This window comes from Rattus norvegicus, chromosome 10, assembly GCF_036323735.1.
Source record: "Rattus norvegicus strain BN/NHsdMcwi chromosome 10, GRCr8, whole genome shotgun sequence".
In the NCBI taxonomy this organism is placed as follows: Eukaryota; Metazoa; Chordata; class Mammalia; order Rodentia; family Muridae; genus Rattus; species Rattus norvegicus.
Genome location: NC_086028.1, coordinates 23,731,946 through 23,750,057, shown reverse-complemented (window position 1 = coordinate 23,750,057; position 18,112 = coordinate 23,731,946). Strand labels below are relative to the sequence as shown.

General features: G+C 39.5%; 1 pseudogene; it reads left to right on the top strand.

Moving 5' to 3' along the window:
• LOC108352072 (uncharacterized) overlaps positions 1–18,112 on the top strand; it is a 2,585,468-nt pseudogene that overhangs the window by 834,795 nt on the left and 1,732,561 nt on the right.

Here is an 18,112-nt window from a genome sequence, read left to right as displayed (position 1 = left end):
TAAATATGTCATGTGTGGTGGTGGCTTTAAATGTAAAGTTGACAAAAATTGGAATCACCCTAGTAGGAAGCCTCCCCTGAACAATGGTTTTGAGTGATTTACTGATTGTGCAAAGACCCACCTGCAGTGTTAGGGCATCTTTTGGTCACGACTCAGCTCAAATAAGGCATGAAGAAGAAGATTATTCTTCTTTCACTCTCTGGAACTCCCTTTACCTGTCCTTCTGATTGACTCTGCTCCTGATGCTAATTCTCTTTCTAATAACCAAGTCCGTGTTTCCAGACTTGCAGTCTTGACGATAGACAGCAATTGCCCTGGAAAAGTCCACGTTTCAGTGCCAGATTTGGGCTGCTTGGGCACTCAGTCTCCTGTAACAATCAACCGACATGTTGTGAGCCTCCCAAACCTGAATCAGCCACTGTGCAGCTACACTGGATGGTGAGACACCTTCCTCGAGGATGGAATGATAACAGGTTCTCAGTCTCTCAAATGGGAGCCATCTTTTGGTACTATTTTAAGATAAATTTATTTAAAGAATTCTTTATATGTATATGCATATTTATATATATACACACATATATATATGTGTATACATGTATATATATACATATATATATACACTTACATGTATATATCCATCCTATTAATTGTGTTCCTCTAGAGAACACTAACTCTTCATGTTTATTATAATGTTTTATAGGCTGACTAACTAGAATGCTGTGTCCACATTTAGAAATGAAACATAGAGTCAAGCATCAAGTTGGCACAGAAGAACAAAAGATCAACCAAAAACACTGCATCTACAATTAACTAAATTATTAGCATAGCACAACTCAAGATCATTGCTTTGGTTGCCACAGAAGTTTGTACTACAGATAACCATTCACATTAAATCCAGTTGTTTTGGTCATGAAAGTCCATATTCAAAGGTGTTAACCTGTTCCATCTCAAAGTTATGTGTCTCTTTTGATAGCACCCATAGTTTTTGCTCAAGTTGAAAAGTTTATTGAAAATTTAGGGAGAGATAAAAGTAACAGTCATGGAAACTATAGAACCCATTAAGACAGGCAAAACAAACCTGTTTAGGATGATAGTTTGAAAAGTAAAATTATTGACCACTTATCTACTGGTTGAAATCATATGTAGATGAAGGAAGCCTGTTAAAAGCCATAGTCAACTGTAGGGCTGCTTCTCATGGGACTTTGGTTCTGGTTGAGAACTCTTCTGACAAATGTCTCTCATGCCTATACTGACTCATCCTGAATCCTGTCCTCTAATAATGGTGTTTTCTCTCACCTCAGTGGTGTCTTTGTGTGTGTGTGTGTGTGTGTGTGTGTGTGTGTGTGTGTGTGTCCTCTGTTATTCTGCAACCCTCTGCAGTAAATCTAGCCATAAGAATTTTACATGCCAAGATAGACTAAAAGTCTTTATCATGTAAATGTAGTTTAGTGCCTCACATATCATAAAAACAGAGGCAGCTGCCTATAGCTTGTGCACACAGGGGTCCTTTCCAGGGTTTATGGCTGTAAACTAAAGAGTAATTATCATGCATAATTCGGATGAGTAAAATATAGTGAGAGAAAAATCTAAGTCTATTTACATATAACTAGATCCACTTAGTGGCCAGGAAACAAGGTAATAAAAACTGTCAGTGACAAATATCCATTTACTTCCCAACTGTGTCAATGCAGAAACAAGGCACAAAGCCGCAGTCTAAGGCTGGATGCAAGTCTAGTAAAGAAGCTTTGAGTGGAGGGCTTCAGAAGACAGATAGAATGAGCAGGGGCCACGCCTGGCTCATTTTTAGTCCTGCAGATGACTTCCACTGCACTGCACGCAAAAGGCAAACTACCTTCTCTACCTGCTATTCTCCACCATACTCTGCCTCTATTCCTTAATCAATGGACACCGTACTCAAATCTTTGTCTCTGTGATGGTCATAGTTGCTGATGTCCTCCAAGACCCTTTCATTGTTTTGTACTTTCTTCTGAGCTTTCAGATCCTGCCTCAAACCTAGCCCACTGAATGGACTTGCTCTTTAGTCCTTCTCTCTCCTCTCAAGGTTCATGATTTCATGGTTTTTCATCTCCATATTAAATTTCTTTGTCATATGCTTTCATGTTTATTTATTGTGCTTTCCCTTCTTGTTTCTCTAGAATACAAATGTGGTGCATGCCAAGGGCTTATACCCATTTTTCCATGTTCACTTTTAACATGACTTAGAATAATATATGTGCTTAATTTAATATTCACTGATTAACATATAAAGTAATATATATCAAAAGAATGTAATATATATCATATATACATAACATTGCTATGCCCCAGTATTGTGTGTGAACATTTGTCAGGGACTACATAAAACTCAACGACACAGCACAACCTTATGCAGTAAGAAGGAGAATTATTCCCATTTTACAGATGGGAATTTGAGACTTAGGAAGATTAACTTACTCTTCAAAGATCAAAAAGCTGATGAGAGGTAATCAAGGGTTTAGAATCCTGATTGTTATGTGCTGCCACATGTTGTCATGGCTGGACAATGTACTCTTTTATTTATCAACTTTTATCAGGCATTCAGAAGACCTGAATGAAGGGGAAAGGCAGCATCTTGATCTATGGGAATTAAAAAGAATGTTTTATAGGATTTTGTGGAATGTATGAGTGCTTGAGTTGTGTGGCTTCTCTGAGGACAGTTGCTTCTCACATGTCATCATCAGTGTTGATCATAATCTCACATTTCATTTAAGTCCTCTACACTTAGAGTCTGATAAAGTATCTTAATAATACTGCCATATTCTGGGAAGGGCAAAATATCTAATGTGAGTATTTCTAGACTATACACATAAAACACTAGTGTCTCATGGTTGCTAGACAAGTATTTTCTAAATGACAAATGTGTAAATAAATTTTCTGATTTGATGGAGCAGCCCAGATATGCTCTCCAGTGTGGAATATGGCAGCTGTAAAAATTGACACAGCTCATTTTCAATTGTTTCTCCAAACAACTCAGTTTACCACTTCGGGCATGGAAAGCAATTTGTTTATTAAGTTGAGAAAGGGTCACACTGTACCCTGAGGCACTGTGGAAAATTTCCTGAACAAAACACCAATGGCTTATGTTCTAAGATCAAGAGTCAACAAATAGGCCTCATAAAACTGGAAGGCAAAGGACACTGTCATTAACACAAAATGGCAACCAACAGATTGGGAAAAGATCTTTACCAATTCTACATCTGATAGAGGTCTAATATCCAAAATATACAAAGAACTCAAAAAAAATAGACTCCAGAGAGCCAAATAACCCTATTAAAAATGGGGAACAGAACTAAAAAATGAATTCTTAGCTGTGGAATATTGAATGGCAGAGAAGTACCTAAAACCATGATCAACATCCTTAATCATCAGGGAAATGCAAATCAAAACAACCCTGAGATTCCACCTCAAACAAGTCAGAATGGCTAAGATAAAAAACTCAGGCAACAGCAGATGCTGGTGAGGATGTGGAGAAAGAGGAACACTCATTCCTCCATTGTTGGTGGGATTGTAAACTCATACAACCACTCTGGAAATCAGTCTGGAGTTTCCTCAGAAAATTGGACATTGAACTACCTAAGGACCCAGATACACCTCTCTTGGGCATATACCTAAAAGATGCTCAAACAAAGACACATGCTCCACTATGTTCATAGAAGCCTTATTTATAATACTCAGAAGCTGGAAAGAACCCAGATGCCCTTCAACAGAGGAATGGATACAGAAAATGTGGTACATCTACACAATGGAATATTACTCAGCTATCAAAAACAATGACTTCATGAAATTCATAGGCAAATGGATGGAACTAGAAAATATCATTCCAAGTGATAACCCAGTCACAGTAAAACACACATGGTTTGCACTCACTGATAACTGGATATTAGCCCGAAAGCTTGAATTATCCAAGATACAATCCTTAGACTACATGAAGCTCAAGAAGAAGGATGACCAAAATATGGATGCTTCACTCCTTCTTAAAACGGGGAAAAATATACATAAGAGGGGATAGGGAGACAAAGTTTAGAGCAGAACTGAAGGAACAGCTGTTCAGAGCCTGCCCCACATGTGGCCCATATATATACATCCACCAAAACTATATAAGATGGATGAAGCTAAGAAGTGCATACTGACAGGAATGGAATATAGATCTCTCCTGAGAGACACAGCCAGAACATGTCAGATACAGAAGCAAATGCTGGTAGAAAACCACTGAACTGAAAATGGGACCCCCGTTGGAGGAATTAGAGAAAAGATTGAAAGAACTGAAGGGGCTTACAACCACATAAGAACAACAATGCCAACCAACCAGAGCTTTCAGACACTAAACCACTACCTAAAGACTATACAAGGTCTGACCCATGGCTCCAACTGCATATGTAGCAAAGAATGGCCTTGATGGAAACCAATGGGAGGAGAAGCCCTTGGTCCTGCCCAGGTTGCACCCCCAGTGTAGGGGAATGTCGGGTGGCGGGGGGCACAGTAAGGGGAAGTTGATGAGGAGGCAAATACCCTTATAGAAGGGGAGTTGAAAGGGTTAGGAGGCTTATGGACAGGAAACTGGGAAAGGGAATAACATTTGAATTATAAATAAATATCCAATAAAATAAAGAGAGAGAGAGAGAGAGCGGTGCATGCTGACAGGAACCAGATATAGATGTCTCCTGGGAGACACAGCCAGAGCATGTCAAGTACAGAGGCGAATGCTAGCAGCAAACCATTGAACTGAGAACAGGACCCCGTTGGAGGGATTAGAGAAAGGATTGAAAGAGCTGAAGGGGCTTGCAACCCCATAAGAACAACAATAACAACCAACCAGAGCTCCCAGGGACTAAACCACTACCCAAAGATTATATATGGACTGACCCATGGCTCCAACTGTATATTTAGCAGAGGATGGCCTTGTTGGGCACTAATGCAAGGAGAAACCCTCAGTCCTGTCAAAGTTGGACACCCAATGATTGTAGATGGGGAGGGGAACACCCTTATAGAAGAAGGGGAGGGCGAAGGGATAGGGGGCTTATGGACAGGAAACCTGGAAAGGGAATAACATTTTATATGTAAATAAAGAAATATCCAATAAAAATTAAGGAAAAAATAACTAAAGATAAAGAAAAATGTTACAAACAAGATTATTTTGAGACATGAGAAATGAAGAAATTTGTGTAAATTCACCCCAAATTGTGAGGCCATCTGATGTTTACTAAATGTTGACTTGCTGTATTTTCAGGGTCTTTTACAGTTATTAGAATGCCTCAGGCTCAATTGAATTCTGACTATCAAACGAGGCAGCAACTGAGGCATTCTCATTTTTTGTAAAGAATTAAAGCAGAATTTAATTACTACTCTCAAGCATTTTTATTTAAGTAAGAAAATATTATTTCCCACTTTACCTATAGAGAGTGACAATTTACAACATTTTTCCAATTGATGCTTCCACCCCTTCATTACAATATATAATGACATTTTCTTGTTGCTTTTTATTTGATAGTGCTGTCAGGGCATTTGGTTTAAGTCCCAGGGAAACTCTGTCCATTCTATATAATGTAGAACCAACACTGAAAAATTATGTCCTCTGTACCCTAAATGGAGCTCATCAACACTTATTAATCAGCCTGCTGTGTCCCAATATTTATTTATGAGTGACGTAGGTTTGTATAATCTGAGAAATACACATAAAATTACGAATGGCATGGCAGGGGATGGAGAGGGTTTCATCATCACACGTGGACAAAAATATAAATAGTTTATGTAAGAACCGAGAGACTAAGCATTTGGATTTATGTAAATGGCCAGAGATCAATGTGGCCATGCTCTAGTGCCCGTTTCTACCTCCCCCTTTTCTCTCTTATTCACTAATTACTTTTCCAGCAGAACAGGGGATCTTTCCCACACAGATTGGTATGTCTTCTCATTTAAATTCTCTCTGCCGAAATGGGAGAGGGACAGAGTGATTTGGTTTTAATGTGAGTCAAAATAGAAATCGGACTTTCCTGCTTACAGAATTTGAACTTTGATAGGGAAATCTGAAACGTGAGAAAATGCTAGGCACACCATTGTCCATTATCACAGTTGTACTCGAAGGAGGGAAGTCATTTTCAGCAAACATTTGGAACCTATTTGCCCAATTAAAATATATCTTTTGTTTTGTATTTGATGCCATAGGGAAGGATCCAAATTATTTTTACTTTGTTTTCCTTCTGTGTCTTCTGTAGTTTCCCCAACAGTGGCGTTCTCTGACAGTCTTTATTTTCTTTTCTAACTCCCATTTGTATTGTTTTTTTCCTTCCTCTCATTATTTCCCTTGGTCTCTCTTTAACTTCTACATCTATGGAGATAATTGGGCTACAATAATAATCTGCATCACAATAATTATTTGACAATTTTTTGCCTGACCACTGCTTAGCTCTACTTGCTTGGACCTACACAGAGTGAACCAGCCACATCACTCGTTGATCTTGTTCTTTTGATCTTTTTGGTGGAAGAAATATGGGTTTGCTTAAGTGAAGGAGAAGGTGACTGAGGTAGAAGACTATTTGATATGTATTAAATTACTCTTCCAGTTTAATGGAACACTGCTAGAAGATTGAGGTGGGATCTGATACAATGAAATGAACCATGTTTAGCTGCAGTGAAGAGGCCAAGAAGTTGCAGTATCATGAAAACCCCATTCACATGAATCCTGCAAAACCTTACCTAATATACCCTTCTACCAAATGTAATGCTTTCACTCCTGAAATAATATTTGGAAATACATTCTGAAGAAGTCACTTGGTTTGCGGAAACCTAGCATTTCCTAGCCAGAAACTAAAAATGAAGCTTTCTGTGTGGGTTTGCTTCAAGGATTAAATTAAATTACGCACTCAAAACTGTTTGTACAGTCCATAGGATATGATTAGCACTAGTAATTACTATCACTAATCTGTATCGTATTTAAAATAGCTTGGACAATATGAAAAAATCCCAAAATACATCTGTCTGGCCTTGCCCTCAAGATGTTCTCAACAAGGTTGGGAAATAAAATATATTGTAAAACAGAAAATACCAATCAGTGTGTAATTAACCTGATCAAGTATATGGTAGAAATGATAAAGAATGAGGTAAATATGAGGTGGAGATATTTAATGATACATGAAAAAATGGTGATCAGTCGTTGTCAATTGTATCATGAAATAATAGAATGATACCACCACATCCTGGCCGTTTTAAATGTCTCCCATTGAATTCCATTGAATTAATTTACTATGGATTCTTCTCTTTCATCACATAAGTCCTGTGTATCATAAAAACATAACTGAGTTTCCAATATTCGGGAAGTTCTTCATCATAAAATACAAATGCCTTCTTGAGGATTAAAGAATAACATCCATTGCTACCACCACAGAGCTAACGGGATCCAGGGTCTCCTATCTGCCCCTGCAGCCTTCCTTTACATACACGCTCTTGCTTTCCTAGATGGAATGAACATCCTTAATCACTCTTGAAAGCAAGTCTGATCCTTCTCAGTTTGGGGGAGTTTTGGAATTTCTGTTTCTTTTGTCTTGGAAGACCCACTGCTGACATTTCCTTATACCCCCTATCACCACAAACCTTTCCGGGCTTGCCTGTGCTCTCCTGTTACTCACACCCCCTGCCATACCTCCTGTATTTTAGTTCTCCATTTCTTACCTTCACTAATACTTCTACAGTATGTCAATCATTTGATAACTTGCTTACATTGTTAACTATTTGTATCTCCATAGCTGGGGGGTGATGGTTTCTTAGAAGGAGTGAGTGTGTCCTCTTAGCAACCACTATATCACAGGATTTCTGTAACCATTTATTTTTAAAATGGACAGAATATTTATCTCATACCTTTTCCCACAGTCTGTTCTAGGTTCTATTGTGTATGTTTGAAGCAGAATCTTTCTTGTCACTGATAACATCAGGAACTCCCGTTGCCGTCCCCTATTCCTTAGAACATTGTCTCTATTTTTAAAGACCCTTTGTGAAAGAACGTCTATTTTTCTTGGATATTTTATGTATATTATTGAAATGTATAACATTTCAAATGTTATCTTCCTTTCCCCCCTCCCATACCTTTCCCCCTGCTTCTGTGAGGATGCTCCCACTCTTAACCACCCACTCCCACCTCAATACCATGGCATTCCCCCACACTGGGGAAACAAGCCTTCAGAGGACCAAGGGCTTTTTCTCCTCTTGATGTTGGACAATGCCATCCTCTACTACATATGTGGTTGGAGTCATGGGTCTCTGCACGTGTACTCATTGGTTGGTGGTTTAGTCCCTGGGAGCTCTGGGGGTGTCTGATTGGTTTATATTGTCATTCTTCTTATGCGGTTGCAAACCACTTCAGCTCCTTCAGTCCTCCATTGGGGTCCTCAGTTCAGTGGTTAGCTGCAAGCATCCTCATCTCTATCAGTAAGGCTCGTGACAGAATGCTCTTAATATTAACAGATATAAACCAGCTCTTCTCTCTTTTGACACACTATCGTGTATCAATTTTTTCCTATAATGTCTGCATACTTGGGCAGAATCTTGTGATACTGATTGCTAAAATTATAACAATAAATGAAGAATTTTCAAAAACATGTTATTGTTGAACTAAATGAATTCCCTTGTTTTTATCCAAAGGGAAGCAGAAAGTTTACTGTCACACTCAGATCCTAGAGCAGATGACTCTAACTTAACATATGATTAGTAATAGCATTTAAAATTTAGCATAATAGAATCAGCCTTTAGAGGCATGGCAGAATGCAGTCCAATTTCCATGTCTTATCATATACTAAAGATTCAACACTGATGGCTAACTTTGCGCATGTGTTTCCAGAACTGTCCGATTTGGGGCTCTTTTACCGCACAGCTGTTGTACGACTCCAGCATATCTGTTTTCATGCCAACACGTGCCCTGAAAGGCGTATGACTAAGTACAGCCTATCACTGTACTTGGATGAGTAGCATAAATTAATGCAAGAAGGTTCCTTCGTGAGAACCAACCTGATCAATGGAATCAGGAATTCACCCTACAGTGAGCACTTCATCCGCACCCTGTCCTCTTGCGTCCCACACCTGCAGGAACTCATCTCTAACATTTCCCTCTCTCTTCTGTTTAAAGACTAAGACAATTTTATAACGTGTCTGAAACGTCAGGGTGCGATGCATACTCAACCCAGGGACCAACTCTCCCTCTCCGTTTCTCCCTCTCATTCTCCTTCTATCTCCTCCCCTTTCATCTCTCTGTCTCTCTCTGTCTCTGTCTCTCTCTGTCTCTGTCTCTGTTTCTCCTCCCCCCCCCCCCGTAATAGAACTGTCATCTGAAAAGTTGCCACTGTGCAAAAGACTGAGAAAAAATGCCTTCCTTTTCTCTTTCTGAGGGAAGTTAAAACGTCCAATGTATGGAGTAGGTCGTATAAATCAACCTTTAAAACCAAGGAAGAGCTTGATACATTTGATTGGCTATTCTTAAAATTTTAGATCCAATGGACTTTATTCCTAGGAAATTCTTTTAAAAAATAATTTTAAAATGGCTGTTGCATATGCTCAATAGAGGAAAGTAACTTATTGCAAAAAATTAGCATATTAGAACTTCCTAAAAATCCTGGTTTGCCAGATTAGATTTATGGCATAGTAAAAATGGAGAGGGAAAATGATAATACATACACACATATGTGCATGAATATTTATGTTTGTGCATATATATCTCATATATATATTATTCTGTGGACACAAACTGGTCCATTTGAAAGTGGACCATCTTGTTAACATGCCAGCTTAGCTGATCCCAAGGCAAGTCTGTTCTCTGTGCAGTTAGAAATATCTTTGGAAGCTGAATGCAAACAAGTGGGATAGCAAGAGCCGCTGTTATTAGGGGGCGGGAAATCTCTAGCAATTCCTTGACCAAGCACTCATTAGTCAGATTCCACATCTGATGGTATAAGGATTTTTATTTAGTTAGCCATGGCGATTGGGAAGGGCGTTATCAAATAATGCAGGGTATCACCCTTTTTGAGAGGAAGTAAATGCAGAGGTGAGGTGGGCACCACATAGAGAGAATGACTGAGGTCAGAGTGCTTAGCCCTAAGCAGCATATTTATACCACTTCCTAAAAGGCTCTTGGATGAAGAAAAGGAAAGGGAAAAATATCAAAGAGCCAAGGAAGGATTGTGAAGGATTGTGATCTGCCACCACCCAGGTATGATAGAGCCAGGGCATTCATGATCTCTCAGTTACCTCCACTGAACCAGCCTAGGTTTGGCGACATTCCAACAGACATGGGAGAAAAGCATGAGGAGCCATGTTCTTCCTGTGGAACTATTGAACACCTATGGATTTTGGGAATGGGTACTCATTGTCTTCAGTAACATTCCTGTAGTTGAGCCCGCGTTGGGATAAAACACATGTTTTAGTTCCAACCCGCAGTCACACATACAGATGGACTTGGATATAAACAGGAAGTGAAAGACAAACTTAAGAGATATATGTTTCATCAAGTCACCTGTAGGGGATGAAAGGTGAGACGGGTATGAGGAAGGTAAGAGAGGGTGCAGGATGAGAGTAAATGAAATACACTGTGTGCCCACAGATGAAGTTGTCCAAGAAGAAATAAATTAAAAATAAACACTGGCATCTTAAAAATGACATGTATGACATTCATTCATTGGATTATATAAAAAGACTAAGCTGAAATTCTTCAAAAGTAGCTTTATACAAATTCAATAGAGGTTAGCTGAGACGTTTCTGTAAGATATCTAAGAAGTAATACCCACCTTTCCTATAGTCATTGCTTTGATTCTCCAATCTGCTTGTGATTTGCACAAGAAGGCAACTTCTTCTTAACAAAGCAGAAAGACAAAGCCAGTTTACCCAGTGTTGCAGAATTGGATCCTTTAAGCTCCTGCATCCTACCTTCCTGGAACCTTTTACCAGCAGCTAGCCTTCAGTGTTCTAGCTTAGTCAGTACTATCATTCCTTCTGCTCTCCAACTGGGAAGTTCCTTAGCGTTTCTATTCCTGTGAAGAAATGCGAAGACCAGGGTGACTCTTGATGAAGGAAAACATTTTACTGGGTGGCTTACAGTTTCAGGGGTTTAGTCTAATATCTTCATTACTGTGGCATGCATGGTCCCATGCAAGTCAACACAGAACTGGAGAGAGAGCTGAGAATACCACATCTGGACAGGCAGGCAGGAGGAAGAACAAGTGACTGTAGGCCTAACTTGAGGAGCATTTGAAACTTCAAAGCCCACCCAGGTATATCACTTTCTCTAACATGGTCACATCTCCCAATAGCGCCACTCCCTATTGTCCGTAGGGGGGCATTTCTACTCAACGCACCACATGGCAAGTTGGATACCTGGGCATGTTAAACCTTTGCTAAATTGAGAGAGCACTTCCCCGCAGTCATGATTATCATAGTGACACTGTTGCTATTCTGCAGAAGCTCCATGCTTATGTGGATCTGATGTTGGGCCCAGATGAACTGTACTTTCAAGAGAAGCATACTGCAGCTCTCTCTTCTTTGTAGCTTTATAGAGCTAGCCCTCCATACAAATGTATCCAGGGACATCACTCAGCTCCTCCCACTCCCCTCACACCCAGCAGTCCTTTCTCAAACAAAAAGGTAGCAACCTCCTTGGGCACAGAGATTCTCAAAAATGACTCTCAACCTGTCCTTGCCTACAGTGAGAGTCTGCCTTTTTTTTTCTATTCCCTTTTGCATAACTTGAGAGCATTTTGGCCTCGCTGCCCTGTCTCCATAGTCTGTAAGTTGACTGTTAGAACAAGAAGTTTCTGCTTTGTATTCCTGAGCACACCAGATCTAAACTAAGTGCAAGGTGACTTTGCTGTAACTCAGCAGGCTTTTCACAAAAATGTCCCCTTTTCTCTCTCTCCAGGTCCTAGGAACACTGTCATTACAGGCTGAAAGGTGAAAATACTTAGATGAGAAAATGGTAGCCGTGAATCCTGAAGAAGTCTAAGCGACCCTGGACTACAGGACTTCTTGGTTCCAGTGATCAGAACAAGTGCTCTTTATCACAGGTAGGTCCATCAATTCCCACGTACAAATTGTAGACATAGGTCTCTCATAGGAATGCTTTATTTTCGCTCATTTCTAGAATGTGAAAACATGCTTACCTGTCGTTTTGAGGAGAGGACTTACCCACAGCCCTCTTAATCAAAATAATTCATTAGTAATAAGTGAGTACTTTACTGTGGCTTTCTTCTGCAGGTGATTTCTTCTTCCACAGGAGATTTCTTATCTTTTCACATTCCAAAGATAGCTCCCTTCAAATGGAGTACTATGATTCTGGCCATTGGTTCAACCCTACGGCTTTAGCCACTGAACCATTCGGATGTCAAAATTATGATTTCCTAAAAAGAAAGTCCATTTATGAAACAGGAAGCACAGGTATTGAAGCCCATGCAAAATAGACAGCAACAGTCATTATTAACTACTGTCATGTTATGTCCTTGAGGGAGACAAACTCATTCTCACCAGAGGTGAGGTAGGTTGTTTCTTTTTGTTCTAGCTCCGAAGAATGCTTTGTTCCTCAATTTTAACCATGCTAGGGGTGTGGCTGTTTTCCTATGTTAATGTCCATGTTCTTCTACGATCACCTCTTCTTAAATATTTCCTGACAAATTTGAAAACTGCCAGGAGTTAGGGTTGTACGATCTCTAAAGGAAACGAGAGTTCAAGTCTATTGAATGAGAGAGGAAGGTTCAGGATGTACAAGAATCCCTAAGGACGGGAGGGACAAACACCATTCATGCCTTTATGAAAAGTGGCTGCATGGGCAGCAGTCAAAAGGCTTTGGCAGGATAGATCAGGAAAGATGAGTCATAGATCAGTTCTGTTCACAGTGTCAAGTCATGGAGCCCGAGACTTCAGAATGTAACAGAATTAGCATATTATTTCTATATTCAACCTTGGTACAGAACATGGCATTTTTAAATTGAGAACTTTCAGTATAAGAGTGTTATGTGACAAACATTTTGGGAAGATGCAACAGACACACAAACACACGCACACACACACACACACACACACACACACACACACACACTGTAGGTTTATACTTACCTCAGATAGGAAACTGACAACCAATTAAAGTACAGATGCCATGAAAGTCCAACTTGATGAACCAACGGGTTTTATTGCAGTTACATACAGGGTTGGGGTGAAGGGTTACTAAAAGAAGAAAAACTGCCTCAGAGAAAGCTGCAGCACCCCACCCAAGCATGTATCATCACAGCGAAAACCTGGACCAGACTGCACAGCCTGCAGGCGGCTTAGTTGGATGAAGCCTGTTCTTTCCTGGTGGCTCCTCTTGTTCAGAGTCCCTTCCAGGCAGCTCAGCTAGTTTTGTTTCTTAAGACAATTAGACGGGTATCCATTTGTTTCTGGAGCTTTGCTTGTCGGAGCCCCTTCCTACTAACTTGTCTTTTCTTCTTTCAGAGAACTAGGCCTGTCTGGGAGGAAACATACCTATCACTTTTTATTATTTACTCTCGGGTTAGGAGGGCCCTAGTGAAGCTGGTCGATTTCAGGGACTTTCTGAAGCTGTTCTGAGTCTGCTTTCTGCTCTAATGAGTTTTCTTGCTGGATGCAATGCTTTGATAGCAGAGGAAGCTGGTATAAACCAGGAAAATGCAAGGTTTTTACTATATATAGTATGCCTCAGAATATGCTTTAATACATAGAACGTGAGTGTATACCCTTTTCTTCCTTCCATTACTTTTCATTTCTCTATAAGGCTCATAGAAAAATTGATCTCTAGATACACACACACACACACACACACACACACACACACATATATATATATATATATATATATATATATATACATATATATATATATATATAATTTATTCATTGATGAGCTATGCCTGGACATGACTTAACCATCTTTCAACATTCCTTTGCTTCTTGGGTTTTACTGGACTCCCCTTCTTACAGGATTTATGTCATTAGAGTGATTTTTTTCTTCCCTCTCACTTCTGCTTTCTCTACATTGCATTAGTTGAATCGAGGCTTTTAACCTCCACTGCAGAGAGGCCTGCCACCACTCGGCAGTTTTCAGTGTTTCCCAGTCTGAGTTAAAACACTTCATCCTGAGCAAGGCTGTTGTTCTACACCCTAGAACGGAAGTTCAACCCACACCCAAGAAAACTAATTGGATTCCTTAAATAGCGCATCCATCGTTTCTACTAGGTCATAAAATTCTAGATGCATTCCATTACCTTAATTTTAAACTTGGGGTGCAGAAAGTCTGAAACCAGAGAGCCTGACTGCATGGTGTTAGAATAGGCAGAGTTGAGTGTGTAATGAAATAAACTATTTCAATTAAAAACATTGTGCATCCTTATGTATGGTTGAGTCCAGATGTTTCTATAATCGTGCGATTCAATACACATTTCATGCCTGCGGAGGTCAGAGGACAACATATGGACTGTTCTCTTTTTCATCCTCATTAGCAAAATAAGGTGGTGGCAAGTATCCTCACACTCCGAGCCATTTTGACTGCTCAGTCCATTGCAATTGTAAGTATACGTCCACAGTTGTTGCACTACCCATCCCTTGTGTTAGTTATCATTTATAACAGAGCTCCAAAGGCTGGAAGTGCTCTAGTCTTGGCAGAGCTGTAAAGGCAAAATGCCATGGTTAGTAGGGGACGAGATTCCTCATTACAAAGTAAATCCTTTCCAAAAGAAACTTTTCTGTCCAATAACAAGAAAACAAGTCTCATATGTAGTATGATAGAAGAGGGGGTATAAAGTGAGTCACAATATTCCTTAAAAAAGAAAAGTAATCACAGGTGAAGCTTTCTAGTGGTTCTCTTTCCTGGAGGGAAGAAGAAAGCTGCCTACCTCCATTGTTTCATCACTGGCCCCAGGGCCTTCTAGTGTATTTCAGTTAATTAAAATAACAAAGACTGCGGGAGCCGCTTAGCAGAACCACCTTCAAAATCCCACTTCTCCAGGATGATTAAGACCGGCAACTTCATATTTCCCTACTGCAACGCCCACTCTGCCTCTTCAAATAAACACGTCTCGTAATTTGAGTAAACCTCTTCAGTTTACCCCTTCATTTTCAACATTTCTTCAGGAAGTTTCATGGATGATTTTCAACATATCATGCTACAGCCCTTTTATGTTTGCAAAATATAGCTGGAAATTGTTCACACCAATGACGGCATTGTTACACAGGACTCAGCGCCATGCTTCCTTTAGTCCGACATGGGAAGTAAAGGTTGTGTTGCTGTAAGTGAACTGAAATATTTCTGTAATGGATTCCTCTTGTAAGCAGATTCACTGCTGACAGTCAAATGGTGATCCCCAGAAACAGGACTTGACATATGAAAAACTTTGAAAAATAGGGCAGATCAACACAGCTTTTGCATTTAAACTACTATGTATTTTTTAAACGAGAAAAAAAGAATGGGCATTTGTGGCGTTCATAAACATATATCAGGATGCGCAATCCAGTAACTAGGTGCAGTCCTCTGTTTCTGACACTGCTTGATTAAAAACTCTAAATGAAGACTCCAGGGTCAAATTTTTCCTATTCGAATTGTCTTCTGAAAACCCTTGCCTCCCTTGAATAATTAGTGTTTATGTCTGGAACGAAGAAGCAAGTGTTTGGTCACTGATCAATGCATTTATAATAAAGATACTTCTTAGTGGTATGTACCCTGACATTCTCCTGTTTGTGCTCTTTGAGCTCAATTATTTAAAATAAAATTGACATGAAATTAGTTATGGCAATACACACCTTGTAGTCTCAGGAGATGTGAACTGGCAACAGGGTGTCCTAGCTTGCTTTCTCTTTGCTTTGATAAACACCATATTTGAAAGGAACTATAAGAGGACAGTTTATTGGGGTATATAGTTCAGGTTGCAGTGGATCCTTGAGGAGAGACCAGCTTATACTCAAGGCTGTAACTGAAGGTGGGAGCTGAAGGGAGAGAAGCATCAAGGGATGCTGCTTACTGCTTGCTCCCCGTAGATGCTATTCGCTCACACACCTCAAAGCACCTCCTGGGAACGGCATGTCCAGAGTGAGTTGGGCCTTCCCATGTAAACCAACAATGAAGAATGCCACATAAAGTATACTGCATGCCAATATTATGGAAATGGTTCCTCACCTCAGGTGCTGTCTTCTCAGAAGCCTCATTCATTTAAAATTGACAAAATAAAAAAATCTAAGCAAGCTAAGGGATGATCAAAATTCACACACAAAACTAAACAACACTGGGAAAACTATAAAGCTTATTTCTACTCTTCTGAGAACCGTGATACATAAAAACGAGCATACCTGTTTTGACTATAGTTCAAAGACGGAAGAAGGAAGGTCATTTGTTTCAGTGTGGCACTGTAGCTTAGAGCTACACGTGAGTGTGGTTTCAAATGAAATGGGAAAAACAGTTTCCAAAAAGCACAGATTAAGGAAATGCTTCTTCTTACTCTAGCTTTGTATAATTCGTACACTTAAAAATGACCTGATTTTTTACGTGTGTGTGTGTGCGTGTGTGTGTGTGTGTGTGTGTGTGTGTGTGTGTGTATTTTCCTGTTCTTTCCTTTCTCCATATGTAATCAGTACCTCCAGGTTGGGGAAAGGAGCTTTTATCCACTACTTAGGAGGCCCCAGATATTGTTTTATTTTAGTTAAAAGTCATAACTGATGAGAGAATATGTTTGTTTTGTTCCATTTAAATGTTATATCTTTATAATAGGTATTTTTATTTGCATATACACTCATTTTATTTTGTATTGCAAGTCTGTTTTTGAGATGTGAAACTGTCACCTAAAGAGTACAATAAAGTGACACCCCAGTGCTAATGGAATTCAATTGTTTTAGTACTTTGTTGTTTTTGCTGCCTAATTTTGATACTTTATAGCCCTTCTCTTCATACCTTCTCCTTTGACAACAAATACTAGCTTAATTGACTGTATTGATTCAAGCCAGGCAAATACTGTAGCTGACTCTAATTTAGCCAAATGACAGGAACAAAAAAAAGTGGATTTATCCTTCATTTGTGAAGAGGAGGGTATATCACGAGAATAGTGGCTTTGTTCTTGGAAGGATGGGAGTGGATGATATGTCAGTCTGAGGATTCAATTATTATACAGAAGAATGGTTTGTCAAGATCTGGATGGGACAAAGAATGGCTTATGAAGAAGGGATTCATAAGATCTGGAAAGGGAAAGAGAGGCAGGAACAAAAGCAAGGAGAAGGAGTGACAGGAACTGAGAAACAACAATCAAAACAGACATCTTGCTATTGAGGTCTAACACACCTCCTCCGTGCATGTCTCTGTGAAGACATCAGTTATAAAAATTACTCCACAGTGCTATTGGCACGGGATTGGAATTTATATTAATAGCTTGGTTATAAATGCACAGCAAGATGGAGGAAAGACCGGCAGGAGAGCAGGGCAACGATTTTATTATATCAATTTATACCCTGGAGATGACCTCCTCTTGCAGTGTGTGGGTGCAGCTTCCAATTTGGTTGAGGCGCTAAAGGACATGAATTGGAGATATATAGAAAACATCTTCAGAATTAACACAATAGGCTTTCTTCTTCAACCCACCATTCCAGTAAAGGTGACAGTTTTGGGGATTTTGAAAGCTGCTTTCCTTGTAATTCTCACAAACTGATTCTTATGAGATCATGGCCAAGAAGACATAATAGCAATGGTAGTTATTGGTTATATTTATTATGTCTTGGGATTTGTTTTCATCTCAGATAATGAAAGAGCAATAGCAGTTTTTAAATTATGTTAAAACATCTACACAATGGAATATTACTCAGCTATCAAAAACAATGACCTTATGAAATTCGTGGGCAAATGGTTGGAACTGGAAAATATCATCCTGAGTGAGCTAACCCAATCACAGAAAGACATACATGGTATGCACTCATTGATAAGTGGCTATTAGCCCAAATGCTTGAATTACCCTAGATGCCTAGAACAAATGAAACTCAAGACGGATGATCAAAATGTGAATGCTTCACTCCTTCTTTAAAAGGGGAACAAGAATACCCTTGGCAGGGAAAAGAGAGGCAA